Raw genomic sequence first — 26970 nt, 5'->3', positions numbered from 1 at the left:
TTTGTGTTCAAGGAATCCCCTTCCCGCTCCAGCAGTCCATCCTTACCGGGCAGAGTGGCCTCTTTTCTTTCATGGAAATTCCTGGACATCTAGTCCTCCAGAATGGCCATACCATTAAAACTTTTGCATTTCAGTCTTTCCTCACAGTTGGTTCAGATTCAAATGGTAGCCCTTAAAGATGTCATTAAACAGAGTACCACTATGTTTGCTTGTTATGAATACAGCTGTAAAAATAAATAACTAAATAAAAATAACTCACAAGAAGGGATTATAGGCTCTGCAGAAGGCAGTATATTGGAATACTGAGCCTTCAGTATGTAAGCAGTCAGTCATCTGCCTAGTAGATGGAATTAGGGCTGCCACTCATCAATTGAGAAGAGAACACACACACACACACACACACACACACACACACACAGCAAGCATTGACTAGAGAATAGAAAGAGCCTAGAGATGGAAAGTATCTTCATCTTCCTCTCCCCTATCTCTACACCCCCAGGCCAACTCTTGTTTTAAGAACTTATCATTTCTTACCTAGATTATTGTCAAAACTTCTGATCTTTCCTGTGCAGTTTCACCCCTCATCTGGACTTAGCAGCTCTGTCTTCAATGTGCTAATCTACTTTTGCTTTTGCTCCTGAGTTCTTGTGTGGCTCTCCATTGTCTTTAGTGTAGAATTCAAACTACACAGTATCCAGCTTCTTCCAAGCTCACTCTGGCCAACTGTCAGCTTCTGCAGTGGCATTTATTACTCAGCCTATCCCTAGGCCTTCTCATCTTCCCTAAGCATTTCTTGTGGAGTGTTTGGACTGTGGGGAATTGGGTCCCCAAGGATATAACCAGGACACAGCCCACATGTTATAAAATGCTACAAACTCTAGAGCTGGGCAATCCTGGGTAAATCCTAGTTCTTCTGCTTGTGGGCTCTATGATCTTGGGCAAATTAGTTAGACTCTGGGTCTTAGATTCCTTGTCTATAAAATGAGAATATTAATAGCTACCTTATGGAATTGTTCTGAGGATTAATGAGACAACTCACATTGCCTAATCCTTCCCCACCAATTCTCACTTTCCATATGCATTTTCCTGGTCTCTCTCCCAGTTAGTATGAAAGCTATCGAAGGCCCAAAGGCTTTTTTTTTCCCTCTCTGCATCTGTAAACTGGTGTTAATAGCACTTACCTCATAGGTCTTGAGCAGATTAAATGTTTCAAGGTACATGTAATCAGTTCACTGAAAAATTTTTCCAGTTCATTGAAGTATAATGACTTGGGTGGGGAGGCTCAAACAGGAAATAATTTCATTATTACCACACCTTTGTCTTTAATCCCAACATTTTTGTGGTTCTGGATGAATCTCAGGCAGCTTCTGTATATATTTCTGGTTGCTTTTAGATAATAAATTGCCCTGATCAATTTCATGAGTTTCAGGGAAGAAAATAAATTTTAGTATTTATGTTAACATATTGTATTAATATAATCAATTACGTTATAATTGTATGATTATGGTCATAATAATATTCATATTAATGTGAGGAAAACATTTTTAACTATTGCAGTTCTCTTTTTTATAGCTATTTATGTGGTCATAGTTGGTGTTTTTAACTTCATTCTCTATTATTCAATCTATATTCCCTTTGCTTCCAGCACACTAAATGTCATCACTGAAAGATATCTGTATTATTGGGCTGGGATTGTGGCTCAGCGGTAGAGCACTCGCCTAGCTTGGGCGGGACCCAGGTTCAATTCTCAGCACCACATAAAAATAAAGGCATTGTGTTGGGTCCATCTAAAAAAAAGGTATTCTCTCTCTCTCTCTCTCTCTCTCTCTCTCTCTCTCTCTCTCTCCCTCTCTTAAAAAAAGAAAGATATATGTATTACATGTTTTACTTACATGCCATTAACCTAGGCAGATATATTTTTTTTCTAAACCTGAAAAGAACAAAGTTGTGGGGCTAGAATGCAAAAATTTCCCTGATGGATCACTAAGAATGACAATGAGAGGAATCATTCTCATTTCAACCTTTTGATTTTCAGACCATGAATCCTGACTATGGGGGAAAAAAGCACTACATATTGATCATTGCTTCAAGACATACACAGCTTCCTGAAGTACATTGCTTCAGCTCTGTCCTATGTGAGTATTCAACTAGCATTGAAACTGTGTCACCAAGTGACCATTCCACCATTCTATTAGGCCATTTACTTCAGAGTAACCAGGTACATTATAAGACCTCTGAATTCTATGATCATGAGTACTTTGCCATATTTTATTTGCTGTTAAAGGATCCTTGATCAGAAGCCATGTTTAGTGAAATATTATATTAATAAGATATTCTGTAAGTTGGTGATCTAATTAGCAGTATGTGGACAAGGAAGGAAAAATCCATATTCAGATTAAGTGTCCCCTAGTGAGGAGAGGCTTGCCCCTTCATGATAAAAGTGTTCCAATGTAATCAGCCTGCTACCATATGACTGGCTATTCACCTTGGAGAATGGCGCCACATTGAAGGTTCAGTGTTGGTCTAAGCTGTTGGCAAGTTGGCCTTTAAGCAGTGATTGTAGACAGATCAGACTTCATGAATAGAAGCCCATATTACTAAGCCATGCACAATTTCTGTCCCTGAACTTATATAATGGAACTATGAGACACTGGACAAAGATAGAGATGGCTGATAAAGACAGTTGGGGAAAGAAATTTGCTATCTTAGTGCCCTGATTATGAAGATCATCCTCCACTAAGATTTCACTTCAGTGGACATTCATGAAGACACAAATATTTTCACTTTGTCTCAGCTCATCATGGTTCATTCACATACCTCTTCCCCAGATTTCCTTATTACCGATTTTCCAAATGTGTATTTCCCTCTAATACTATGAGTATCAAGTCAAACTTTCAGCCACAGCACACACACCCATTCAAAAACTTTTTTTAAGTATATATTTTTATCACTGGCTATCTGGCCTTCCAGGAAAAATGAGCAACTATGTGTATTGCTTAAAACTTCTAAACAAAGGGAGGATTTTCCAGCTATTTTTCTGGGTCCCCTCTGAGTGGCATAGTAGTACTGCAAATATTTTCCTTTAGGTCAACTGGGTCAGAGAGAATTTCTCATAGGGTCACATGACAGGGAAGAGGCAGTTTAGCAGGGTTAGGAGCCAAGGGAATCTGGGGCACTTGTTTATGCAATTTTTTTTTCACCTTTAAGGCCTGCTCAAGTTCTAACACATATGCATACCACTTCCACTTGATAGTAGAATATTGCTGTAAATAATATCCAGCTCATAATATGCAGCTCAGGTCACATGGTAACTTGGTAATCCAGAGTCAAACATTGAGTTTCTAGTAGACCCTCCCCAATGAAGCCAAAAAGGGAAAGTATTATCTGAAGAGAATGGCATAGTTTGATCCAAAATCCTAAAGGTTTGTTCTGTGATTCATCTTTAGCATCTGCTGAAGTTTCCATACACTTATTCATAGTCCTACACAGTACCAGACACCTGAAGCGCCATTGAACCTGAAAGCTTGGTTCAAGGAGCAGATAAGTTTGCACATTCTGGGTCCTACTCAAAACGTCCAGACATTTGAATTATTTGATATATTAAAGCTGCATGACCAAAGTAATTGAATGTTACTTTCCAAATCTAAAGAGGCTCACCAAACACTGCACCCCTTTCTTACTGTAGAGAAGTGAGAGGTAACAATTTGTCTTTCACCTTAGATGTGATACTTTAATGTACCTCAAATCTCTGGGCCTCAATAAATTTTACCCAAATTTCTATGGTACTTATTTCCAACCATCTGGATGCATGTGTCTTACCAAAGCCTCTGAAGTACTTGCTACTTGCTACCTACCTGGTCCATTCAGCATCATCTCATTCCTGTAGTAGATAAAGCCCTGAGGAAGGAAGATGAGGGCATATTGCTGGCCTTACCAGTTGGCGTAAGCTGAGTCTGGTGATCTTTCCTAACAGGCATAAAGAATAAGCATTTTGCCAGGTCAACACCTGAAAACCAGATGCCATTAGAGGTCTTAGATCCACAGGCTGGAAACCCAAGAGCACAGCCAGCAGCTGCTCAGTTTCTGTGAGGGCCTCAGTGTGGCAGGGCATATGGGTGTGTGCAGAAGAGGCAAAACCCACTCCTATGAGAAAGGCATTAACAACCAAATCTCCTTTTAGAGGTCCCACCTCCCATCACTTCAAATTACAATATGAGCTTTGAAGGGAATAAACCATAATCAAGCAATAGCAATGATTTTTGGAGACACTGGGGGAATAAGGTTTGAATAGAGAAATTGGAGGATCAGAGAAAGCCTTTCAAACTTTTTGAGCTCAGGCAGGCCAGCTACTAGAGCAGGATCCTAGAGAAGTCAATGGAAGTCCATTGTCTCTGCCTCTGAAATATGGACTGGGATTTCTGTGGGTCAAAAGGGCTGGAAGTTGCTACTACTTCTGGTAGTGGCATGGGGCAGAATAAGTACAACCTGGAACATGCTGGAAGTAATTGCTGCTTCTGCTAAATTTCTCTGCCTTCCACATAATTTAAAAATATATCTTTTTAGCCAACCCTAACCATGACAAGAAGATGATTCTGAAAAATATAGTTCTAGCTTACCCAAATTGACCCTATACAAAACCACCATACACCATTTATTAGCTGCTTGATATTGAGCAAATTATTTAATATCTATGAATCTTTCTCTTTCTATCACAGTTTGGCATTGTCTTGAGGGTCATTGTCCTGGGTTTCTGGATGATGTCCTATTGCAGAGGATCTCTTACTTATAGGTATAAGTAAGAGATTCTCTGCAACTGATGTGGGCAATACTCCTCCCACTGGCCACTTAAGACCATTTGGCCATGTAGCTTCTGTAAATCTTTCCCTAGTTAGGGTCACCTCTCTTTTCCAGGCCCTCTGGGGTAGTCTACATCTGGCCCATGGAAAATGCAAACATCTGCTGTACTAAGCTCTCAGGGGTGCGCTCACCCTGAAGGTAGTGATCTGGACTCACTATCAGAGCAGAAATCCTGCCACAGCCACTTGCCTTTAGATTATCTTTAGGCCTGAGTCCCTTTACCCCCAAACATATATCAATGATTCCAGTCGAAACTCTTTTCCCTCTGGAATACCCACCTTAAGTGTTATAGCAAGAAAGAATCAACACCCTTGGTTGGAGGGGGAAGAAAGTGACATCTCTCTACAGACAGTTCTTCAAGTGCACCTTTTAGCCTCAACCGTTAGCCTTCTGTCATTACATGAGGAGGCAGGTAATGAGCTGTTGACCACCCACTTTACAAGTCTGAACAAATAGTCTTGCATCTTGATTTAGAATGTAGGGTTGCTTGAGAATAATTCATACCCCATTTTCTTTTTCCAATCTTTAATCCCTCTCTCAAAATTTTAAGATGGGAGGAGTTCCATTTGTCAACAAAAATAACAACTCTGCTCTAAGGAATAAAAAAATGATTTATTCAGAGCCAAATATGAGTAACCATGGGCTGGGAACAGATTCAAGTTCTCTGGAATGACATGGTTCTCCTGTGGAAGAAGTTAAATGGGCTTTTACAGTCACAGAAGAAAGTAGATGGGGACTACAAACAGATGGATAAATCTCTTCTAGAAGATTCAGGTGTTGTCTTTCATAAACTGAGGAAATCTTTTACAAGATTCAGATGTTATAACATTTTTATCAAGCTTATTATTCATTCCAAAAGTTTTATTTCATAGTCACAAGAATGCTAGGTCAGATACACAGGTCAATAATAAAAAGCTATTAAAGAGATTAAAGATAGCCCAAGATAACTTGGCTCTTTATCTGCAACATTCTCTCCACTCAAGATATGTTAGATGTCCAAGATCAAACAGTCTTCAGGCTCTTTGGAGATCTTTAGTTCACATGTTTAATATATGGTTACCTCGCATGGTACTTGAGACATGGTAGACATTCATTAATAGCAGTGATGATGGTACATTGCCAATCACCCAGCATGTAGGTCAATCCAACTTTTGAAAATACATAATCGTTTTCAAAAGTTGAACTCCCCTTCCAGAGTTAGTACCCTCATTAATGGTTTAAAAAGCAGTCAACTGGGCTTTCTTTTACCTATTCTACAAGGCTATTCCAAATACATGAATAGCCATCTGGGTCCAATAGCTGCTGTGCCCATGTTCACTGCAGAACCACACTTAGTGACAAACCACAAGCTTAAGGATATCGGGATCCAGTTTAGCTACTTGCCCTGGGGGGAAGAGAGAAATGAGTCCTCTCTACCCTGTAATGGAGTCCCATCTTAGCCCCAGCAGGTTGAGCAGGAATGTACAGTTATGTGCTGGACTGTGTGCAGCCTGTGTGCCCTGGTCTAGCCATCTGTCTTGATTAATCGTCTCTGTGCTGAAATAGTTTGATGATACAAGTATCATCCTTGATTGTAGATATGGAAATACGAAAATCCACAAATACCCCAAACACCAGCAGCATACAGGCATGTACAATTATATTATTACCCCCAAGGTACATATGCAGTTTACTCCTTTTTTAAAGTATTTTTCTAGTTGTAGATGGACACAATATTTTATTTATTTATTTTTATGTGGTGCTGAGGATCAAACCCAGTGCCTCACACTTAAGAGGCAGGCTCTCTACCACTGAGCTACAGTCCCAGCCTCTGCAGTTATATTCTTTAAGTTTAAAAGTAGAAACAACATGAACTTGGAAAGCATGAACTGAACTGATATATGGAGAGACAAAACCTTAGGGAAGGCTCTATCTGCTCCAAGTCTTCTCTATGGCATCTCTCTTAGTCTTTCTTTCTTTCTTTTTAAAAATTCATTTATTTGTATGTTGTGCTGAGAATCAACCCAGTGCTTCACACATGCTAGGAAAGCGCTCTACCACTGGACCACAGCCTCAGCCCCTCTCTCTTAGTCTGATGTCTTCAATTCTTTTCAGGTATCACAATTGACAATGGAATGGAATAAAGGGGACACAGGTACACTCAGTGTCAAACAAACAGGTCCCTCAGATCAGGAAAACAATGCAGTCTCATTTTCCAAATTGTGAAATGTGCATATTGAGAAAGCTTAAAAAAAAAAAACACTTTAGCAGGGATTGGCAAAATTGTTCTATAAAGGCTCAGATAATTATTTAGGTTTTGCGGGGAGGGGGGACATATGGTCTCTCTTAAAAAATTCAACTCTGGGTCTAGGGATGTGGCTCAAGCCGTAGTGCGCTCGCCTGGCATGCGTGCAGCCCAGGTTCGATCCTCAGCACCACGTACAAACAAAGATGTTGTGTCCCTCGAAAAACTAAAAAAATAAATATTTAAAAAATCTCTCTCTCTCTCTCTCTCTCTCTCTCTCTCTCTCTCTCTCTCTCTCTCTGTCTGTCTCTCCCTCCCTCCCTCTCCTCTCTCTTTAAAAAAAATCAACTCTGTTATAGCACAAAAGTGGCCAATAATAAGTAGGCAATAATAAGCAAATAAACATGGTTCTGTTGCAATAAAACTTTATTAACAAGAAAAGGTGACCAAGGAGTTTCATTTACAGACTCCTGTAGCAGACTGTAAGAACCTAAAAGCAATCAAGGCTGGCTTCACAGCTTTCAGGGGTTGACAGGGGCTCCATTCCGTTTCCTCCAGAAAAGGCAAAAATCAATTCTCTTTGTAATGGCATTAGTTTTGTTTTATTGTGTCCTGTGCTCTGGTGTTTGGAAGTTGTGGTAAAGTGATACAGTACTGGGCTTAAACCCAGGGGCACTTGACCCCTTTTATATCCACACCCCTTTTTACTTTTTATTTTGAGACAGAGTCTTGCTAAATTGCCTGGGCTGACCTCAAATTTGTAATCCTCCCGATTCAGCTTCCCCAGTCACTGGGATTACATGTGTGCCCACTGCACCTGGATGCTTCTTCCCTCTTTCTGTGTGTATATCTCTAAATGTTTCCATTTTACTTCTGTCCTCTTGCACTCAAGCCATAAAAGTGTCCAGACTCTTTCACGTTAATAATTCTCCTCCTCCTTCTTTCTCTTCTTCTTCACCCCTACCTCCTCCTCCTCTTTTTCTTCCTTTGTTCTGGAGATTGAACCCAGGGGTGCTTAACCACTGAGAGACATCCCCAGGCTATTTATATTTTATTCAAAGACAGGGTCTCAGGAAGTTGCTTAGGGTCTTGCTAAATGTTGAGGCTGGCTTTGAACTTAGATCTTCCTGCCTCAGTTTTCTGAGCTACTGGGATTACAGGTGTGCACCACAGCACCTAGCTTCACATTCATTCTTGCTAACTACTTTCCAGGTCCCTCATCAGTTCTGGGGTAAAAAGTGATGAGCAGTAATGAAAAGATCACTTGTCTGCGTGGGTCACTGGGCAGAACAAGCCAGCAGTCTGCTGCGTAACTTTGGGAAAATTATCTAAGCTCTCCAAGCCACCCTTTCCTTATCAAATAAATGAGCGAGTTAACTAACTGGCCCCTGAAATCCCTTCCAGCTGTGAGCTTGTGATTTTAGGAAGCTACAGCATAAACTCTGTGCAACTGTCTGGGGCCTTTAATTAAGATGTCACTCACAGACCTTAAGGAAACTGCCAGGAGACAACAGAAATCCACTACATGATCTGTAACTAGCAACCTTCCTAAGGCCTTCACAGCTGAGGGGCAGAGGGTGTCTGTGAACTCAGAGGATGTGAGACTAAGCACACTAAAGGGAGATGAGGAAGACAATCCATGGAAACCAATTTACATTCTAGGCTCTCATTATACAGCTACAAAATGCACACAAATATTGACTTAGTTGGAAACAAGATCCCAGGGAGCTACTATTGGAAAGTGGGACAACTTCTCCATCAGATCCTCTCATGTGGGGCTTTTCTGGCCATGCAAAGGATACCCTTCAAAGCCCTTCAGATAAATATATGAATAGGTTTGGAGGAAATGTGGCTTTGAGGAGCTAATAAAATAAACTACCAGATCGCAGCATGTGTCAAAGGAAAGCAGTCTCCTCTGAGCAGGGATGAGGGAGGCCAGGGAAGGTAGGAGAATGAGGTTGGCTGGTGCAGAGGTGGGCACTGGTTGGCTTATGATGAGCAGGGGCCTGGAGCTCTGTCCCTACCTCCTAGACACAGTCTTGAGGGTGAGGAGGGAATGGAGGAGCCCACATCCTGGCCTCCAGAAGAGCAGGCTTTTATTGCCTGACTCTGCTAAAGTTATCTCACTTGTAGTCTAAATAATTAACTTACCCACCCCTAAAGGAGCATTCAGAGAAAAACAGAACCCACCCCTGCCCTCAAGTTCAAGTTTCCACAGCACCCAGGGCAGGCCAGGAGGCTGGGAAACCATCCCAAGCTGCAAACGTGGCCTGACTTTAGAGGTTCACTGGGGTTAGTGACCTTTTGAAAAAGGCCAAGAGTTGCTTTTTGTATTTGAGCTAAAGTTGTTTGCAGTTTTGAAGCTTTTTTTTAAAACCAAATGACACAAACAACAAAAACATAGAATGTGCAACATACTGTTCTCAATCTGATGGAGAAGGTATCCCACTTTTGTGGTCTACAAAGCCTAAAATATTTACTCTCCAACTCTTTCCAGGAATAGTATGTCAACCTTTACTCTCTCCTCCAGGTCCTTTCCCAGCCTTGAAGGAGGCAAGAATGGCTCTGATCAGCTCACTGACAACCCCACCTGAGAGCCCACTCTATGCAGAGATTATAGTTGTCAGAGCACTGATATTTACAGTCCAGCAAGAATCTGACACCATTGTTCACCCTGTTAACAAAAAAGAAAGAAAAAAGAAAAAATACATTAGGGTGGGGTGAGGGAGACATCAGTCTTGATTCTACTGTATAAAGAGGTAGGCAGAGAGGGAGGAACTGAAACTAGTCCCAAATCATCTTATTTGCCTTCTTGAGGATCAGAAAGTGGCATCATCCCAGTTGGTTTCTGATGACACCCTACCCCTAAAGCCCTGGTGATCCCCACCATCACAGAGGCTGCATCCAAGCTATCATATGATGCCAGCTGATCCTCAGCCCTAGACAACACCTCCAGCCTACCATCTCAGCAGGTGAATTTGAAGTGACAGGACTTTGGCCAGCCTTACACTCCTCCCAGACTTTCTCCTAGAACCAGAACCTCTGAGAGCGTCATAGGCTAAAGACCACAAAAGAGACGGGTCAGAGCAGGCAATGGGGATGCCAACCGAGCACACCCACTGCAAGTGGGCTGAGTGACGTCTGTGTTATCATGGAGCTTATTTGGAGTTTGGGGGGCTTAGGGCAGAGTAGAGACAAAGTGACTCTACATCCTGGTGTGTGAAGATTCTGGGTTATTGCAGATAGGAGAACTGTAAACTTGGTCAAAGTGTCTAGCAGGTTCCAAGAAAAATGTTGCTACTGTCCAGCCAATGCTTTACAGGGTCAGGTGTAATAAGGAAGGTCCAGGTTGGAATCTCAAGGTCCATACTAGTGAAAGGCTGCAGTCTTAGAGATTTGAGAGACCAGGCTGTGAGCTCATGGGATAATTATCTCAACCTCTGCACTCTGGGGCTCAGTTTCTCTTCTCTCTCTCTCTCTCTCTCTCTCTCTCTCTCTCTCTCTCTCTCTCTCTCTCTCTCTCTCTCGGTAATGCTGGGGATCAAACCCAGACCTCTCATATATGCTAGGCAAGTACTCTACTATTGAGTTACACCCACAGCTCTTTTTATTTTGAGGCAAGGACTTGCTAAATTTTCCAGGCTGTCCTCAAACTTGTGATCCTCCTTCCTCAGTCCCAGAGTTGCTGGGATTAGGTGTGCTCCACCACATTCAGCTTTCTTATCTGTTACAATAAACAAATGAACAGAAACCTGAGGTGCTTGGATGAGGCTGATTCTAAGGACCTGTGCATTCCGTACCCAACAACACAGCTCAAACATGCTGTGACTCCACAGATGCTTCATTGCTTTCCTTCCCCAAGTCAATCCAATCCCATCCAAATGAGAGATTACTGGCCTGGCATAAGGAAGAAAGCTTTCCTTCAACTTGTTAGCAGTTTACCATGGAATCAGAGTGGATGGAAAGGTGCTGATTGTGAATTCTCATCTTTGTGCCTTGTGACCAGTGAGTAGCCAAAGAACTTCGAAAATTTCATCCCCAAACTCCTATCATGCCCTCAGCAGGTGGTTCAGAAGTCATGGTTCCATAGACTCTCAATGACCTAAATTATCTGTCTTCAATTCCCCAGCCCAACTGGATATTCCTTAAGGGCAGGAATTGTGTCTTGAACTTCTTTGTCTCTAGCAGAGCACAGTCTTCAAGATATGTGGTTGGAGATTCATCCATATCTGCTTAGAGACTTGATTAAAATCAAGAGAGTTAATGGTGAATTTGACATGAAGCATGAGTCCAGGTAAGTGAATCTCTAAATTTGCTGGGTGATGACTGGATGCCATTCTTCAGTCCAAGGCTCAATCAAGCTTCTCCTGTCCAGGCTGTGATCCCTAAGAGCTATCGTGTTACCTAAACAGCAAACAATAGAAGACAAGGTGGATCCATTCCATTGTTCCAGAGACTCTCCAGGATACGCAGGTCACATTGCTGCTGGTCCCTTGCTCTTGAAGCAGTCCAGGCTGCAAAAGTGGCCCAGCTGGACCATGCAAACATAAATCAGGCACGCTTTACCCACTATTTGCTTCCAGGTCACTGTACAAATTGCAAGCACAGTGTAGGCTTTATGGGCTGCAAACCTAAACATATAATGTGGTGACAAATGTCACAAGCTCTGTGGTGGGTCTCAGTCTCATCTAGGCTTAGGTATAATCAGAATGGCTGTCTCCTTTCTCTGCCTACAGATAAGATGCTCTATATCTAGTCAAACTCCCTGCTCCATTTGTTCTGTGCTCTGGGAAAATTGTTGCTTTCTTCAAAACTGTTGAGGCTGCCTTTCTTTCTCTTCTTGTTTGTTTGCCTGTTTGATATGTGTGGTGATGGGCACGGAATGTAGAAGGCAGTGCCTTGACTTGCCCCACATTGTCACTCATCTGTACAAATGGTGATGACAAAGAGATGCAACTAATTAACCATGACACACATGGAATTGCTAACAACTTTAATAAAATTTTAATTACCCCTTGTTTCATGGGATAGGCAACAAACCATGAAAATAATAATCCTCTTGGTTGCTGTCACAGCAGACAGAGCAATTTGACTAGAGGAAGGGAGCTATGAACTGTTTGGAGTTTAGAATTGTGGGAATGGGGGGACAGTCCATGGAGAAGTGTTGGGCAGAGTGACTATTATACCTGGAATTCAGGTAGGAGGAGAGACTCCTCCCTGAATTATCTAGATAGCTTCCCCAATTCCCCACTTTGTTTGTATAGACTTGATGTTTTCCAGAAGCAAACTCACTATAGGCAAAGAAGAGAAAACAAGGCATATGGACCATCAAAAAATCTGCCAGAAAGACACTCCTGGATTGTTTATCCAGAGCCCTAACACCAGTCCTCAGAGTCTGACTGTACATGGAAGGACCACCTGGGGATGCAGTGAGTATCTCACTGCTCACAGATACCAACTTGGGTCATGCCATCCTGGATCCCCAGGGCTCCTGTGCCCCCTTGGCTGCCCCAGGTGAAAGAGGAAGAAGAGGAGTAGAATGAGGTGTCCACCTGGATACCTTAGTGGGTATTGACTTTGTGTCCACTGCTGCAGCTCCATCCCGACAGGTCTGGGAGCACCTTACACTCCTCCCCTGGCAGGCAGGGCTCCATCTGACACCACCACCTCTGCAGGATGAAAGAGGCTATTGGGGCAGGAGGCAGGAGTGCAGCTCTAAGTTTTCTGCAAGCACAGCCATCAGTCAAGGGGGGGGGTTTGTGAATGAGGTACACATTTCCACACACCCCTGGCATGGAGTCCCATGTTTCCCTTGTCCTCTGCCTACTCTGGGATGCCCAGAGAGGAAGAAATGTTGAGGCTTGGGGACATAGCCCTACCAACTTTAATCCTACAGGTCCCAGCATCTCACCAAAGATATTGAGGGGGAAAGGAGGCAGGTGAAGTTGTCTCTGAGGCAATCATGTCATTGGCACAGAGCTTGGTGTGTGTGAGCTACTATGCACCATGTGCAGAGGTCCACAGACCAGGAGGGCACAAGCTGGCATGCATGTGATCACACTGGGCATGGTTGCTCAGATGCCACTTAAGCTTGAGAGCAGAAGCCAGAGTGGGTAGGTAGGAAAGGGTGATGTGAAGGAATACAAGTGTTAATGTAAAGGCAGGGTTGAGAGTAGAGCATGTGGAAGAGGCTGGGGAGAGAGCAGTAGGTGAAGAGCCCACGTCTGAAAGGCTGTGTGTGGCAGAAAGCCTAAAGTATGAGGGAACTAGTCTGTTGGTGTGGGCTGGGCAGTGAGGGACAGCACACAACAAGAGCTTTCCTTGTCTATAACACAGAGATAGTCATATCTACCCTCCTATCTCCCAGAGGGTGCCCCATCATTTGAGACTCTGATCATGAAAGCCCTGAGATGGGTATAAAATTGGATCCCCAGAAGATGAAATGGCCCAACAAGACCTCCTTATCTCTCTGCTCAGAGTCTCACTGACCAGGGCCTAGCTTCTCACTCACCATCCACACAGGAGGGCTTTGCCCGCACAGTGCCAGCCACCTGGCTGGAAAAGCAGGAGTATTTTACAGTCTGGGAGTGCTCCTCCATGTGGTATCTGTTGCAGCAGTGGTGAGAAGCGATCACCTCATACGTGCCCTGCTTTACAAAGACTGATGGGGCCAGCCACATCAGATCAGGTCCCCAGCCCAGGCCTCCAGCCCTGCTCCCCTCCCACCCACCTGCTGGTCCCTGAGCCGCTTCTACCTGCTAGGGAGAAGGCCTTTCCTTCCTTCCTTTCTTGTTTGTGTGTTTTGGGTGGGAACTACTAGGGATTGAACCCAGGAGCCCTCTACCACTGAGCCGCACCCCCAGCCTTTTATATTTTATTGGGAGATGGGGTCTCGCTCAGTTGCTGAGGCTGGCTTCAACTTGCCTCAGCCTCGGAAATCACTGAGATTACAGGTGTGCACCACTACACCTTGCTTGGGGAAGGTTATTTAAGAGATTTCCAGGGCTTTGGTTTTACGTCACTGATGGACCACTTGCTCAGCAGCATCAAGTCCTCGGTTCGATCCCCAGCATCACACACAGAAAAAATCCAATGGCAGGGGAGAAAGAAGCAGATGAAATCTTCCTGTTCCTCCCCAGTGAAGCCGCACTCATCACCCTTTGGCAGACCCTGGGTCTGAGCAGAAGAAAGCTGAAGCAGGCACCAGGTCCCGCCCCCACTTCCCTGCTTTCTCAGGGTGAGGGCAAGGGCCCCAGGGCTTACAGTGTGTGGGGAGGATCATCCACTTATATAGGCTTCAGCCATTCCAGAAGGAAAACCCCAGAATTAGGCCAGGAGGCTAGACTTAAGCCCCCACCAGAGGGCCTCTCTCTCTGCAGAAAACCTTCTGGCCTGGAAGGGACAGAGAACAGTGGGTCTTCCCAGGCATCATCCTGGTGGGGATTAGCAGAAGAGAGCAGTTGCCTGGGTGATGAACAAAGGAAGAGTCAGAACCCTGAAATCTATGGATTGTACTTTGCCTCTGAGATCTGCTCGCTGTGTGGAACAGGGTGGGGTGTTATCCAGTTTTCCAGTTGTGCTGGAAAACCTCCTTCCCAGTCCCTGCTGCCTCCCCTTAACCTGTGGCAGTTGGAGGCTGTGAGGAAGCAAAGGCCAGGAGAGTTCACAGCCACATCAAGCACAGTGCCAGCAGCCAGTGGCCTGAGTTCCAGTTCTGCATGGCCCTTTCACTCATCCTGTGGAGAGAAGGGCACACCTTGCATAGCTCCAGACAGGAGGGGCTCTCCTAGTGCCCAGCCCTAGTTGCTTCTCTGTGCTATGCCCTCTGGGAGGCAAGGGTGGGTAAGATGCCCATCTTGTCCCCAAGCAGCTCAAAGCCTGGCAGAAAGTCACTGTAGGGAGCGATGGATGCCACAGAGAACAGGGGAGCAGAAAGGGAGGACCTGAGGAGGAAGTGACATTTAAAAGGGGTCTTAGAGCTGGGCACAGTGGCACACTTGTAATCCCAGCTGCTTGCGAGTCTGAGGCAAGAGCATCCAGAGTTCAGAGCCAGCCTCAGCAAAAAGCGAGGTGCTAAGCAACTCAGTGAGACTCTGTCTCTAAATAAAGTACTAAATAGGGCTGGGGTTGTGGCTCAGTGGTTGAGTGCCCCTGAGTTCAATCCCTGGTATCCCCCCAAAATTAAAAAAATGGGCTGTGGTGTGGGAGGAACAATCATGCTAACTCCCATTTTTTTCAGTTCTTAACCCAGACATGCTCTTGAATCCTTCATGACTATTCCAAAAACTAGGATAGTTATTACCTATTTTATAGATGAGCAAATGGAAACTCAAAAAGTCTGGACACAACCCAAACAGCCACCAATGAAGGACTGGCTAAATGCTTTGAAGAGAATCTGGGCAGTCTCTTCCAAACAGCTGTGGAAACACAATGGAAAAATGCTTTATTTAATGATGCATGCAGTGATCTCCAATGATAATCCACTGTTAAGAGGGAGCAGCAAAATGTGGGATGATGTGTATAAAACGTGTAAAAGAGAGAGATTATTTATACTGCTTGAATAGGCATAAACTAGCTCTGGAGCCACATGTGGTGGTCTGTACCTGTAAATCTCAGCAACTCTGGAGGCTGAGGCAGGATTGCAAGTTGGAGGTCAGCCAGGGCAACTTAGTGAGAGCTTGTCTCAAAATACAATAAAAAGGGCATGCACTTCGGAGGTCAGATAAGTCTGGCTGAAGATTCCTTAAATGGTGTGTCCTGCAGTGTCCTGTTAGCAGGTTCTATACCAGGCTCCGATGTCATTGGTGTAGGATCCATATTTTAATACTGTTCCTAAAATTTCATTTAATACCAAGATGTCTTTGACTTGATTTTATTCTTTGTAATTCTAGAAATGAGATTGTAGTTTAGCCATTACTGATATTTTTGAAAAAGGGATATGATTTTTTGCACAGTGCTTCAAAAGAGAAACAAGCTTCGGTTCTCAATGCTGACCTTTCTTTTTCAGGTACAAGTTTTCTAGCTCAGACAACTGAGAAGAACTATAGACCATTCTTGAGGCCTTGGTTACACGTTGATTTTCTATATTGCAGGCAGATTGGGCTGTGATGGGTGGTGTGCAGGCAGATACAGGATCTGACAACCTGGGAGGTTCTGTACTAAAATGTTACTTTGTATCAGTTTTATTACAACAAAATAAAGGACAATTTCAGAAAAAAATACTTAAAAATAAAAAGGGCCAAGGAAATAGCTGGCAATAGAGTAGCCCTGAGTTCAATCACTAATACCGCAAGCGTGTGTGCACACACATACACAAAACACCAAACCAAACCAAACCTCACCAAACAAAAATGTCAAAAAATTAGCTATGGAAAAAAACAGGAATAACATTGTTTGCCATTAAGAAGGAAAAGTGGTTGGCTGAGAAAGAAGATGACTTATTTTTCTACCAATTTCTTTTTTACTCCCTATTTATTTTTTTCTTTTTTGTACCAGGGATTGGACCCAGGGATACTTAACCATTGAGCCACATCCCCTGCCCCACCCTTTTTATATTTATTTATTTATTGTTTGTTTGTTTGATTTGAGAAAGGGTCTTGCTAAATTACTTAAGGCCTCCTTATGTTGCTGAGGATGACCTTGAACTTACATCTTCCTGCCTCAGGGAGTTGCTGGGTTAACAGGTGTGCACCACCATACCCGGCTCTTTTTCATTTTTTGAGTTTCAAACCTGGGGAATGTAGTGGCCATTTAATTTAAACAATATTTAAATTTAAAAATGAAAATGAAAAATGGGGGTGGCAGGGGCCAGAACCCAGCAATCTTCCCTATGCCCACCTACCACCTTGCTTCTGAGCCAAACTCTCTTCCCCTTTCCTTATCTTCCTCCATTCTTGGTGGTTCAAACTCCCAAATCTGTTCCAGAGAGTCACTAGAAATGGAGGGAATTCCATCTGGGAAGTAGAGGTACACAAAGGCTGGGAGCTGCCCAGCCACAGATGGGGACAAAATCAGTCTCAGGAGGCATCAGGGTCTCAAGCTCAGGGATAGACCTGGGTCACTACCTCTGTTGCTCACCTAACCCCTTGGGTCACTGCTGACCTCCCTCAAGTGCCAGCACAATTCTGAGAGTATTAGGGATCAACCAAATGCCAGGAACCTGCTGTCATCTTAGAATAAAATGCCCAATATCTGCCCACCCCTCACACTTCAAATCTTCAACTGTTTCTTCACTCACCTTTTGTTAGGATCTTTTAGATTAAGTCTGCTCATCTGCTGGTCTCAGACTCACTCCACCTGGACAAGTAGGAAAGATTTCAGTGAGTTGTGAGGTCCTGAGGGAGCCCGGGCCCTGGTCTGGTTGGGTAAAGGAAAGCTTGGGAGAAGGCAAGGGGGTGGGTTGGTCGGAGTCCAGTTATGAAGCTGTTCTAGGCAGGGGCAGAGTCTCTTCTTCTGGATTGGGAATGGCCCTTACAGAGTCAGGATGAGCCTGGGACCAGTGGCCAGGGAGCTTCAATGTCACCAGAGTGAAGCAGTGGTGGGAGGGGTCTAAAAATCAGCATTGTCATCTCTCTGATCTTGGGACAGAGCTGAGGATCAGGGGAGGGTTCTAATCAGAATCTGCCAGATAGAGTCCTGCTGGGATAGACCTCTGGGGAGGATTCCCAAGCCCTGAATCCTCTTTGCCTCTACCTCCAATGTCCCATGGCACTTGCTTCCTGGACTTACATACAGCTGGCTCAGTTCTGCCACTGTCACCCTCTTTCACCCCACAGAGCCAGAATGGGGGTTCAGCAGGTCTCTGAACTGCAGGCCACAGCTCCCCAACACCTTCTCCTAAGTACTCCTCCTTTTTCAGCCTCCTAAGGAGGCAGAAGTGAAACGCAGGATGGTGAGGCCCTGGAAGGAAGAGAACCCTCCCTCCTAGCTCCCAGCAACAAGGGACCTACAAAGGGGAATGAAGGTGTTCAGAGGAAGTGATGGCAATATCCTGGAGACAGTTAAGCTCCCACCTATCTGGATGTATCTCTTTCCTGAACAGATCTCTCCTCTCTCCGCCCCTATCAGGAAACCTCATTTCAACTATTAGAAATGCAGCTTCTCCCAGGTGAGGGGTGCTGGGGATTGAACCCAGGGCCTCAGGAATGCTAGACAAGGGCTCTACTACTGAGCTACATGCTCAACCTGTCTCAGGTGATCTTGTTTCTGAGCTTACAGACCCTTCAATCCCACTCACCTGGTCTCTCTTATGAACCCCAAGATTCAAAAGACCTGGGGGAGGGGAGAGGACTGGGGCTAGAGGAAGCTGCAGAAAGCTTCTGGGAATGTTTCTTCAACTTCTATGCTCTACCTCAGTTTCCCAGCCTGTTTCCCCTCTGCTCCAACCCATGCTATAGTGAGACTGAGTGAGCAGCCTGCACACCAAGAAGGAGTTGAAGACGTGAACGACAAGAACCTCCAACCTTCCCCAACCTACCCTCACCCAACTCCAGTGTCCTTTCAGTCCTCAAAAATTCTGAGCACTCTCACAGGGACCTACCTGCCCCACAGCGGTGACCACTGTTCCACCTGCTGGTCTGAGGTCCGCGCTGCCTCTGAACCTGGGACCAAAACTCAGAGAGCAGACTACTTTTGGGTGCAGCCAGGTTGAATGCCCTCCAGTCCAGGGCTCTGTCTGCGTCCCTCACCAAGTTGCTGTGCCCCCAGGACAGCAGGGCTCTGGCCAAACTCGCATCACCGACGCGGCAGTGATGAGAGCCCTGGGCCCTGCTCTGATCAGTCGGACCCTCTCTGATCCTCCCGTCTGAAGGCTGGGGAGCGTGCTGCGGCCGCTGCAGCCTTGGCGCCGGTGCCACCCCACTCCTCCAACCTGGGCCAGCACAGGACAGCGCGGGGCAATGGGCGGGCTGGTGGTCGAAGCCGGCCCGCAGAGGCACCTGGCGACTCAAGACAGGAGGAGGGAGGGAAGAACTACTGGCCCCTATTGTCAGATAGGTAACCCCGAGGAAGTCCTCCCAAACCTGCAGGCCTCCTGACGCCTAGTTCTGTGGCTCAGGGGAAGGAGGTGATGCTCAGAGGTGAAGGGCAGAGGCGGGGTGGAGGTGGCGGTGGGGCGCTGGAAGTGAGGAGTCATTGCCTGGACCTGAAAGGTGTCTTGAGCTTTGAAGTTTCCAGAACTGCATTGTCCGGTGGGGTAGTCGCTAGCCGCATTTTATTTAAATTTAAATCTAAACTCATTAAAATTTTACTTAGCACTCAAACGCTATTTAAAGTGTCCAGTAGCCACAAGAAACTAGGGACAAGTGTATTGGGCAGAGTAGATATAGAACATTCTCACGGTTGCACAAAGTTGTTCCCTGTCCTCCTCCTACTAGGGCTTGATCAAGGGGCCCTCTACTGGAGTTACATCCCTGGTCCTTTTTATTTTGAAAGGAGGTCTTTTTTTGAAGGGGATATATATGTATGTGTATATATATATATATATATATATATATATATATATATATAATTTGTTTTATACTTGACAGTAGGGTGTATAGATGAGGGCTGGCCTCAAACTTGTGATCGTCCTGCCTCAGTCTCTGGAATCAACAGGATTACAAACAATCACCATTAGACCCAGCTACAAAGTTCTTTTCAGTAGTCCTCACCTAGACTGATATCTGGAAGGCAATATTTCTACCCCAGAAATGGTACCCTTAGTGACAGGCAGGAAGGCTATAATAGCCTGGTGAATGGTCACTATGGATAATGGGTGTGAGTCTCAACTTGGGAATCAAATTCTGGGACCCAGTGTCTGCATCAGAAAAAAAATGTAATATAATTTCCACTGTAGATTTATTTATTTAGGTACTGGATATTGGACCTAAGGGTGCTTTACCACTGAGATACATCCCCAGTCCTTTTTATTTTTTTTTTACTTTGATACAGGGCCTCACTAAGTTGCTTAGAGCCTTGTTAAATTGGTGGGGCTGGCCTCCAACTTTCCATTTTCCTTCCAAGCCACTGGGATTACAGGCATGCACCACTATGCCTGGAAATAGTAAAATTCTTTGTAAGGTTATGTTTTGTATGTGAAAAGTACTAGGAAAATAAAGGCAAAGAGATTCTGTGAGTTTTTCTCTTCATATGAAGGACATATCTCTTACTGTAACAGGGCTCTGAGGTTGGGGTAATGTGGAGGGAAAAGGCAAGGAGGAAGAAATGGTAAGCAAACTATCCCTGAAACACCAAATAATAAAAATAATAGGCCCTGACCCCCTGCATGTGGACTGTGAAAAAGGGGCCTGCCTTGAGGCTCTCCAGTCCCCCTTTATGGCTAGACATTATCAGTCTGAACTAAGGAAAACATCCCACAGATTTGCTTCTTCCCAGCCTGCTACCTTTCTCCTCTCACCTTCTGCCACCTTGGGATGGGTAGGGGCGATGACTGCATTACCAGGTCTGAAACAGTCTGAGGATGGAGGAGGTGCGATCGTGTCAGGAATGGGTGGGTGGCTCAGGGAGATGAAAGTCTTAGGGTCTGGGTAGGCTGGGGTGCTGTGCAACAAACCCATCTCCCTCTGAGAAATTGCGGCTGGATGAAGACAGAATGAGGTGGAGAAGAGATCGGGAACCATTGGGGCGGTTCCCGGGGTGGCCTAGAGCTAGGGGAAGTTCTGCCCCTCACAGTCCCAACCAGGCAGGGAGTCAATGGCCTCAAAGGACCAACAGGGGTAAGCACCGCCCACGCTGAGCCCTAGGGTCAGGGTCTGAGAGAGGCAGCGCCACAGCCGAGGGCGGGGCCAAGAAGCAGCAGGCTAAAACTGGTGCGCTCTGCAGTGGCTCACCTGGTGAGCTCTGGGGGTGCTTCACCTCCGCGCACCAAATCCCCAGACCTGCCCAGCATGACCTCTGCGCCACTGGCTGCAGCTACAGAAACGCCCAAGAGCCCTCCAGCGAGGCCAGGAAGCGAGAGCTGGGCGTCAGCGAAGACCTTAGAGGCTCCAGCGAGCTTCTCCAGACCGACCTTTCTGCAGCTGAGTCCTGGGGGCTGCGACGGCGCCGACGACCATGTGGGCTGGGCGGGCTGGGCTGTGCAAAGCCCTCCGGACAGGGGCCGCCGCCTGCCCTGGAGCACTGGCTACACTGAGTGAACGCCCTCCCAGGGCACCCAAACCTGGATGGGACTACCACTTCTCCCCAACTCTGCATCCCCGCTCCAGGGATGCGCCCCCCTTGTGGCGCTTGGAGCCGTGAACCCCCGTTTCCCGGGACCTTTGCTATCCTCTGGGCTTTGGGCACCACCCGCTCCGGGCCCTCTCTTCAATCCTGTGCAGCCTGAATCTCCTTCCTCAAGACCTTGTAACTCGTTGATAACCCTCACTCTCTCCCCTCAAAACCCCGTTTTTTCCCAGAGCTGAGGGGGTGGGGGGGCTCTGCCAAGGATGAGTTGGCCAGGTCCTAATCGCAGCTCTGCAGGTTAAAGGCTAAGGAACTGCGGGGTGAGGGCGGTTGTTCAAAAAGGAGCGGAGTTCCTTCTAACCAGGGGATAGGGGTTGGAAAGACTATCAGCAGCTTCCAGCCCTAAAGCCCCAGTTCCCTGTCCCTCTTACGTTCCCCTCCCCCTCCACACCCAGAAATAGCCCAACACCAGAAGGCCGCCGGCCTCCCAGAGTGGGGGAGGGGGCAGCCTACTGCAGTGGGAGGGTACCCTTTGGATTGTGTTCTCTGGGTAGAATTATTGGTGCAGCAGATAAAGGAAATAGACCCCTTGATCAGGACAGCGGGCGTGCTTCTAGGCTACATGGATTTTTTTAAATGCATCTACCAGAAAAGCTAACCCTGAGGGAGATGGGGACACTGAGATCGCTGAGAAAGGTGGCTGGTGGTCTCATGTTCCCACCACCACCTCTTTTAACTTCCTACAAGGGAGAAGTTTGTGGTTAAGTGGCTCCTTCCCAGTCCAGGTGGTCCTATACTCTTACTCTACTTTCAATTCCTCTTTCAGGATCTGGGCTGAAGCACTTCCTCACTACCAAACAGGCAGAAACTTTTGCTGGGTAGTTTTAGGGTGAGGGTGGGTGTGCCCATGAGTTGTGGAATGCTGGGGACAAAGTACTGGGAGAACTGATTGACATTGGAGGTGGAATGTAGGGTCTTGGCGAGCAGAGAAGTAAAGCTTCTTACCCTCATCTTGCCTCTTCCAGCAGAACCTCTGAGGGAGCCTCTTTTGCCAAGTAAGGGGGGATCTGAGGCAGGCAGGTGCTACTGTCTACCTTTCTATGAAGTAGGGCCTGCCACCAAGACAGTATTCCTCGTCAGCTCTCCCTGCTCCTTTTCTCTCTGGTCTGGATACCAAGTGGCTGTGACCTTTCTCAGCTTGGCCAGCCGACAGGGGAGGATGTGTATATGTCTAAGGTGGGGGTTATTCCAGGACCTGGTCTGGTGTCCAACCTGATGTGGTCACTCTGGCCTGGAAGTGTCATCAACACTGGCAAGAGCCAGCACAATGAGGACCAGGCTTGCTGTGAAGTGGTGTATGTGGAAGGATGGAGGGGTGTTACAGGGGCCCCTAGGGAGCCTAGCCAAAGCCCAGTAAGACCTCACCCCTTCTCTTAGCCTCCAGAGACACAGACACTCATCCTGAGGGATACCAGGCATCTGGTTTTATTTCTGAAACTGGGAAGAACTGCCTCCTAACTCACTATCTTTCTGTGTTTGCCACAGAACCCTTACGTGGCATTGATTCCTGCCATGTCAGATGAATGTTTACTTTTCTACTTCAAATGTAGATGTTCGTGTATTATGGATAATTTAATTAATTAATGATACTGATTTTTGCATCTTTTATCTTCAGAATTTGGCTTTTTTGAGGGTCTCCTTTCTTTTGACACATAGTGTGCCCTGGGTGAATAAGTGAATAAATCTAATTTGCCTGTAATGTCAACCTCTCTAATATTTATTGGATGCCTACAGTCTTGTTCTATACTATACTATACACACACACACACACACACACACACACACTCACACATACACATACATACACACACACACACACACACACACACACACACACACACACACAGATTTACTCTCCTTCAACTTTTTCCCCACCAGGGACTCAGCTTCTATTATTGGGGCCTGTTGGATGGACAGGCCAGTGGTGGAGCTGCCGAAATGGCCTCACGGCTCCTGCATCGCCACATCCGGGAGCAACTAAAGGACCTAGGAGAAACACTTCAAGACCACTCACCACCTCCCCTCTGCCTCCCATGCACCTCAGGGACCCCAGGTTCCTCTGATTCTACTCACTTGATTGGTCCTCAGTCCTGCTGGTCTTCACAGAAGGAAGTGACCCATGAAAGCCTGGTAGTAGGGGCCATTGAGAATGCCTTCTAGCTCATGGTGAGCGGGTGGCCCAGGACAAAGGCTGGCTAGGCAGACACTCTGGCCAACTCTGTGTGAGAGCCAGGTGGCCTCAGGGACTGACCCTGAGAACCCACAACACTATTGAGAGCCAGAGCAGAGTTTTGTTTTGAGGGGAGGCAGAAGGAGTAGTTACCCCCATGTGTTTCACTATTTTTCCAGTTGTGGTTTGGCTGTGCCAGATGATTTCTGCAGATGGGAGTGGGGAGGGTGACTCGGTGTCTGCAAACTCTTCTTTTACTCTCCTCCCTCTTGACCCTTCCTCACTTGACAGGATGAGCAGATGGCTTGGGAGCAGGAGTGTCATGGCCAACAAGTAGAGGGGGGCTGCTGTGCACTGGTTGTGGTGTACCTGCTAGGCAAGGTGTATGTGGTCAATGCAGGTGACAGCAGGTATGAAGGAGAAGGGCTTTAAAAGTGGCTACAAGGAGCCATACACTCTAGGATGGAGGGATAGAAGAGTGAGGTGGTGGGGTTCAAAGTCAAATATTGGATTTGGCATGGTGGCACATGCCTGTAATCCCAGAAACTCAGAAGGCTGAGGCAGAAGGATCACAAGCTCAAGATCAACCTCAGAACTTTAGTGAGACCCTATAATAAATTGGGTCTCAAAATAAAATCAAAATGGCTGGGGATATAGCTCAGTGGTAAAGCTGCCCTGGGTTCAATCCCCTGTACTGTAAAAAAATAAAATAAAATATTTAAAGAAACCCTAAAGATTGAAGAAGCTTGGAGGACCACAGATATAAAGAAAGGCCTTATATATACAAGGAGAGGAAAGATGGAGTCCTGGGTAAGAAATCCTAAGCAGAAGGCCTGGTCCCTCTGGAATTATCCATGAAGGGGGCTGAGGAGAGCCAGGCCTTTTCTGTCTCTGGGCAGGGCCATCATTGTCCGGAATGGTGAAATCATTCCAATGTTTGGGAGTCTACCCCGGAGACTGAGCGCCAGCATCTTTAGCTGCTTGTAAGTAGAAAACAAACTTCCCACCCACATCGTTTACTGGTTCTTGTGCCTCTCTGCACTCTTGTCCCTGAGAATATCCCCCCAACCCTACCCTCTCTCTGTCTCTGTCTCTGTCTCTGTCTCTCTCTCTCTCTCTCTCTCTCTCACACACACACACACACACACACACCACCACCACCACCACCACCACCACTACCACCAAACACAGAACACTCCCTACTGGAAGCTTCTTGGGAAGGCGGCTGTGTGGGCTCTTGAGTGCAGGGCTGTGCCCAGGGGATAATGCTACAGGAAGGAATCTGAGATGGTTTGCAGCACCCACCGTGGCCCCAGCTGAGGAAGGAAGTAAAATCAGAGGTGGGGGGAGGGAACAGAAAAGGCCCCTGGGCTCTGGAACTGGACTGCCTGGATACTGAATCCTGGTTTGTTGTTCTCTGCTAATTATGTGACCTTTGACAATTCCTTAACCTCTCTGTGCAGTAATAGTTCCTGCCCCATGGGTTGTTTTGAAGAGTAACTGAGTTAATGTGTGTATCAGAATAGTGTGTAGCATGTGGACCTTTACTTAAAGGTCTGCTATAATAAATATCATCACAGGTGGCACACCTGTGATTCCTGCAACTCAGGAGCCCGAGGCAGGAAGAGCATAAGTTCAATGACAGCCTCAAAAAATTAGCAAGACCCTGTCTCAGAATAAAAATTAAAAAGGGCTGGGGATGTAGCTCAGTGGTAAAGCACCCCTCAGTTTAATCCCCATTAGTGCAAAAGAAGAAAAAAAATAACACTATCTATATATTGTACTAGGGTACGCTGTGAGTGTAACACCCTCTGGCCCTTTGCTCTGTCTGGCCATTCTCAACCCCAGGGCTTCCTGAAACCAGAGCTGCTGGGTGGTGAATTCACCCACCTTGAGTTCCCCTGCAGAGCTCAGCCCAAGGAGCTGGGGCAGAGGATGCTCTACCGGGACCAGAACATGACTGGCTGGTAACACTTCCCTCAGAGCTGGGTCGTTCCCATGGCAACCCAACCAGTCCCTCACCAGTAGCAAAGTGGAAGCTGAAGGCTGGGCCAGGCTGGGAGTTGGGGGATGGGGCCGTTCTAAGGGGTATGTGTGTGGGTGTCCAGCTCCTAGAAGAGAGGAGGCTTTGATGCCTAGGTGATGCCTCTACTCCCCCCCTCCCCAGAGCCTACAAAAAGATCCCGTTGGAGGACCTCAGGTTTCCTCTGGTCTGTGGGGAGGGCAAAAAGTTAAAATCCACGGTAGAGGTGGGAGAGGGCAGGAGGACCCACCACAATTTGTCTAGGGAGGTTGAGGTTCTACCTGAGGTTAGGTGTGCGAGGGCTGTGTGGCAGAGGTCTAAATAGCTTTCCCCTTCCATGTTTCCCTCAGGCCTGAGTGATGGCCACTATTGGGGTAACCTGGGGATTGGGAGACCACAACCTTAATGTCTGCAGATCCACCCTGCCCATCAAGCCTTTCCTCTCCTGCTTCCCTGAGGTGAGCTGTATGGGGGCCTCCTTAACTATACCTTCCCTCCTCTGTGGGTCTCAAGCTGGCTTTCATCCAGGGTCCTTTTATCCCCAAGCTTCCTGTCCAGCAAACTCCACACCTCAATCCTCCCTATACTCTTTCCCCACCAGGTTCGAGTATATGACCTGACACAGTATGAGCACTTCCCAGACGATTTGCTAGTCCTGGGAACAGATGACCTATGGGATGTCACCAATGATTGTGAGGTAGCTGCCACTGTGGACAGGGTGCTGTAGGCCTAAGAACCCAATGACCCCATCAGGTAGGGGTTGCATGACATGATGGTAAGGGGATGGCACTGGCAAAGTAAAGGGCAAAGGGAAGCAATGCTTGAGGACCCCATGTGGGCTTCTGTGTCTATATTACCATATACATGAATCTGCACATGTTCTCCTGGCAGGTATACAGCTCTGGCCCAAGCTCTGGTCCTGGGGGCACGGGGCATCCCCCAGGAACATGGCTGGCATCTCCCTAACAACAAGCTGAATTCCAGGGATGACATCTCAGTCTTTGTCATCCCCCTAGGAAGGCCAGGCAGTTACTCCTGAGGGGATCAGCCCATCCCTCCCACCACCACCCAGCCTCTCCATGCTTACCCCTCTCTCAGCCCAGATTCTGCAGTTGTCTTCCTTTAGTTGCAGTTTAACCCAAAAAGGGATATCCAGTAGACCCAGAATTACAGCTTTTGGCAAATAAACCTGGTGCATAAAGGTGAGTGTCTTCATTTGCTTTAATTAGAAACTAAAAGTTAAGGAAAAGTTCTGTGCTGTGGTGGAAAGGACATCAGGACAGCCCCCCCAAAATGAATTTTTTTCCAAGTTCTTCTTTCTGCCCTCTCCTCTCCTCAATCCACTCACTTGCCCTAAGTGTTCTCAGACACTTCTGTATCTTCATCCATCTGCTGATGTTTCTTCCAAATTGGGCTCTCTTCCCAAATCTTTCCTGAGCTTTAGATTCATACATACCAATCATCTCCCAAACA

General features: G+C 46.4%; 2 pseudogenes; one reads left to right on the top strand and one right to left on the bottom strand.

Moving 5' to 3' along the window:
- Positions 1-12642: 12642 nt before the first annotated feature.
- On the bottom strand, positions 12643-14816 carry LOC144373473 (chemokine-like protein TAFA-3; annotated as a pseudogene).
- Positions 14817-20540: 5724 nt separating this feature from the next.
- On the top strand, positions 20541-26536 carry LOC144373472 (protein phosphatase 1J-like; annotated as a pseudogene).
- Positions 26537-26970: the final 434 nt, after the last annotated feature.

This window comes from Ictidomys tridecemlineatus, unplaced genomic scaffold (genome assembly GCF_052094955.1).
Source record: "Ictidomys tridecemlineatus isolate mIctTri1 unplaced genomic scaffold, mIctTri1.hap1 Scaffold_4044, whole genome shotgun sequence".
Taxonomy (NCBI): Eukaryota; Metazoa; Chordata; class Mammalia; order Rodentia; family Sciuridae; genus Ictidomys; species Ictidomys tridecemlineatus.
The sequence above is the reverse complement of the archived record's forward strand: the minus strand, read 5'-3'. Positions and strand labels throughout refer to the sequence as shown.